Below are 4,540 nucleotides of genomic sequence, written 5' to 3'. Positions count from 1 at the left end.
ACACACACACACACACGCACACACACTCACACGCACGCGCACACACACACACACACACACACACACACACACACACACGCACACACACACACACACACACACACACACACACACACACACGCACACAAACCTCTGGCGATGTCAGACACTTAATTTTCACCTCGGTGTGCCTTGCTTCATCTCTGCATGTGGAGGCTGGCCTGCTCACTCGGGATGATGCAGAGCTCTGGTTCTGGTTCTGGTTCTGATTCTGTGGCTTGACGTGTTGGAATATTTCTACAGCAGCAGCATGAAGCAATAAGGGTGGTTCACTTTGCCCAATAGTTCCACTGTAGCATAAGAACAAAGCTGTGGCCACTGAAATCTAATTGCAATGACTTACTAATAGAATTCCATTTCCTCACATTTATTGCGTGCAAGTTTTAATTTGAACTGCAGTCATTTCTTCCTCGTTGTCGTCTTTCCACATGTGGATTTTAAGCTTATTTTTGTCCTTTTGAAAAATAGGATATGAATAAATGTAAAAAAAACTAAATTCAATTCAGAAATGTTTTGTTAATGCTAAGGGTAAACCGTGTGTTATTTTAAATCAAACTACATGTAACATGATTCTTCAAAGAGTGATTGTAGATGCTGATGGATGTGGGCAGGAGAGACCTCCTGTAGCAGTCTGTGTTACAGCGATTTGGAAGAAGCAACTCACTAGCTGTGTTTCCTGTAACGGTAGAATTGCACAAATTGAAATTATGAAAATAAATTTGCTTAATGAAAACACTCCCATTTAAAATAAAACAAATGTTTTTGGATATATAGGTTTTGCTCTAGGTTTAGGTGACTTTTCAGCAAGATTAAGATTCATTTAATTTGGAAAACTGCAAAGTAAAAACTTTTTTTACTTTCATGTATCATGTGACTTGTCACACAAGTCACATGATCAACAGCTGGACGTTGCTACTGAAGAAACCAATGAAGAAGACGACAGGAAATGGTAGAAGGATGATGGTTTGTTTTGGGTATTTTGGACAATGTACAGCTGTCACCAGGAAAAAATGCATTTTTTTAACATTAGCAAAATATAAAGATTTGCTAACATTAACAGAACCACAACTACTGAAAACCCTCCGTGGTCGCATCATGAAGAGGATGCTCACGGTTGTCCATAATGTGCCCTATCTTATGAAGACGGACGTTTCATGAACGCAGCACCCTGCATGTGCCCTGTGTTCACAGGAAACAGCTGATTTGTACCAAGATGAAGACACACAGGTGGACTCTAGTTACTAATTATGTGACTCTTGAAGACAAGAGTTCCATCCATCCATCCATCCATTTTCTTTACACCCTTGTCCCTTAGTGGGGTCGGGAGGGTTGCTGGTGCCTATCTCCAGCTAACGTTCCGGGCGAGAGGCGGGGTACATCCTGGACAGGTCGCCACTCTGTCGCAGGGCAACACAGAGGACAAACAACCATGCATACACACACTCACACCTCGGGGCAATTTGGAGATTTGATTCTTAGCGTTGCCTTTCTCAGCAGCCTGAATGGTAGCATGTTGGACGTGGCGTCTACCTGGCTGAGTGCAAAAAGCTTCATTTGTCCACTTCTGGCATTCCTCATGAGGCCGACATTGAGCTGTAATTGACTCTGTGAAAGAACTCGGCACGTCAGTGATGGCACGCCGGCCATGCCCCGCTGCATGCTCTCTCTCTCTCTCTCTCTCTCTCTCTTTCTCTCTCTCTCTCCCACCCTGTCACTGAGTGCTACCAGGAAGCCGGCCAAGACTCTTGGAGAGCCAGCATGTGTTTACCACCCTCTGAATGCGTGCCACATCAAGAGCTCTGCCTGCCATCTGAATGCTCTGTAATATCAATAATTGATGCTCTTGAGGAGTAGTAATTAAATTAGTTAATTATGCCGGTAAAATTACATGTAATTACGAGACTGGAGGGTATGTTTAGTAAATTAGTCTCATCCATGCTCAGTGTGTGTACTGCTGCCAAATTTTATTCCTTGATGACTAGGTAATTCTGATACCCTCTCCATGTTTAAACACAAACACGCCGTTTGCTCTAAGATGATGTCTGATCACGACTTCACCGCCGAGAATAGAACAGAATAGAAATATCCTTTATTTACGTGTCAGGGAAATAGGAGACTCAAATAAAGATACCAACAATAACAAAAACTAAGAGAAAACCAATGAGCAGTGTAACAATCTTTTAAATATGTGAAAAAGATAAAACTAAAAGAGCTTGCCTCCTGAAAAGCTACGTGAAGAATCATTGAACAAAAACACAAACGCAACACTTTTGTCTTTGCTCCCATTTTTCCTGAGCTGAACTAAAAAAGATCTGAAACATTTTCTATGTTCACAAAACAACCATTTCTCTCAAGCACTGTTCACAGATGTGTTATAGTGAGCTCTTCTCCTTTGCATAGACAATCCATTCCACCTCACAGGTGTGGCTTATCAAGATGCTGATTAGACAGCATGATTACTGCACAGGTGTGCCTAAAGCTGGTCACAATAAAAGGCCGCTCTGAAATGTGCTGCATTGTCACACAGCACAATGCCACAGATGTGGTGAGTTCTGAGGGAGCGTGCAATTGGCTTGCCGACAGCTGGGATGTCCAGCAGAGCTGTTGCCTGTGAACTGAACGTTCATTCCTTCACCATAATCTGCCTTCGAAGGCATTTCAGAGAACATGGCTGAACATCAACTGGACTCAGAACTGCAGATGTAACCACACCAACCCAGGACGTCCAAGATCATCTGAGCCCAGCCACCCAGAGAGCTGCTGGAACAATCGTTTTGGGCAACCAAACGATTTCTGCTCAAACTGCCAGGATCTCAACCTGACTGCAGTTCATTGTTGAAACAGACAGCGTGTGTGGCATTGTGTGGGTGAATGGTTACTGATGTCATCATTGTGGATGGAGTAGCCCTTGGTGGCGGTGGGGATTTATGGAATGGGCCTACATATGTTATGGACTCTGAACACAGGTTTGTTTGGCAATGGCATTTTGAATCAGAGAACCAGAGGCTCATTGTCCCATTCATCTCCTCATGTTGCAGCATGATAACACACGGCCTCATGATGCAGGGATCTGAACACATTCCTGGAAGCTGAAGGCGTCCCACGTCTCTCATGGTCACCACTCAGTGGACTTGTCACTGTTGAGCATGTTTGGGATGCTCTGGGTCGGCATATACGACAGCTTGATCCAGTTCCTACCAATATCAACATCAACTTTGCTCATCCATTGAAGAGGAGCAGACCTGCAGGAAACAGATCCTCTGATCTGTTTCAGTGATGTAAACCTGCTAAGTTATGGAAGTAGGGCAGCAGGACAAAATCAGCAAAAAGGATTCAGGAGGTTAGCTTTATTAAAGAATGACATTAATAACTTCAGACTATACACAACAGATCATGTATTTAATGAATTTTAACCCTTTAGATGGCAAATACGAAACTTGGATTTTTCACAATTGATACATGAAAATACATTTTAGCTTTTATGAACTGTTAGTTTTTGTGTAATCTGTAAATAAATTGCTCAACCTCTGTTCCTTAGGCACAAAGCGGGAAGAATTGCCATAGTTATTATATATGCATATGATTATATTATTAAATTTTTTCTTCCAAGGTTACTGCTTTGTTTTTCCATAATAAATAAGCATCAATTTTTATGAGTCGCTAGATTGAATTTGTATTGTTAAATATCATTCTTGCTTTTTGGGATTTGTTGAGGTTTGGTTAAGTTATTAAAGCACATGTGAATGCATCTGTAGCTATCTCAGGAAATTTCTACAAAAAAAATAATCCAAGGAGATCAAATCAAATTGATGTTTTAAAATTTCATTTTGACTGGAAGCTAGTTGCACAAATAAAAATGGCAAAGGGATAAAAGAAAAAAAAATGAAGATCTTATTAGAGGAAAAAAAATCTAATGAAAAATTCAACTGAGCCAAATTAATGCAATTTGCCTAAACAGCCAAAGTTACGCAAAAACAGAATTCAAGAGGGTAAATGAAAACAAGAAGTCATCACTTAGTTTATTTTTAAAACATATTTTATGACAAATTAGTTGAGTAGATAGGCCATATGTTTAGACTTCATAAAATAACATCACAGACTGATGAATGTTTAAGTTAAATCAATTTAATCAGATAAAACAGATCAATCTCTGCATTGTTAATCTGCCAGGATGGATCAAAAATATTCACAATGTTACAAACTTCTGACAAACATTCCCATGTACTTTTCTGATCTGCCAGTTAGAAAATATTTTTTGTTCATTTCTTTGATCACTTCTGCATCTGTGTTTATGGCTGAGGACATAAAGATGCAAATTTCCAGCTTTTTATTTGCCTTTATGTATTTATCCTCCATCATAAACCTGACTGCAGAAAGATGACCCGTGCAAAATGTGCAAAAAATTCCCTCGCAGAGATCATTCATGAGCCACCATCCTGATCTCCAGATCTGAGCCAAAAAAAAAAAAAAAATATATATATATATAAATATATATATAAAT

General features: G+C 40.1%; 1 long non-coding RNA gene across 1 annotated transcript; it reads left to right on the top strand.

The window, feature by feature from the left end:
- The first annotated feature begins 1,499 nt into the window (after positions 1-1,499).
- Positions 1,500-3,707, top strand: LOC106964362 (uncharacterized). The gene is made up of 2 exons (XR_001428406.1): positions 1,500-3,005; positions 3,106-3,707. It is a non-coding gene; the product is annotated as an uncharacterized LOC106964362 (long non-coding RNA).
- The last annotated feature ends 833 nt before the right edge of the window (positions 3,708-4,540 follow it).

Source organism: Poecilia latipinna, unplaced genomic scaffold, assembly GCF_001443285.1.
Source record: "Poecilia latipinna isolate Pla-1442-1.1 unplaced genomic scaffold, P_latipinna-1.0 Scaffold1664, whole genome shotgun sequence".
Lineage (NCBI taxonomy): Eukaryota > Metazoa > Chordata > Actinopteri > Cyprinodontiformes > Poeciliidae > Poecilia > Poecilia latipinna.
Note: the sequence above shows the minus strand (reverse complement) of the source record. Positions and strands in the feature narration are given on the sequence as shown.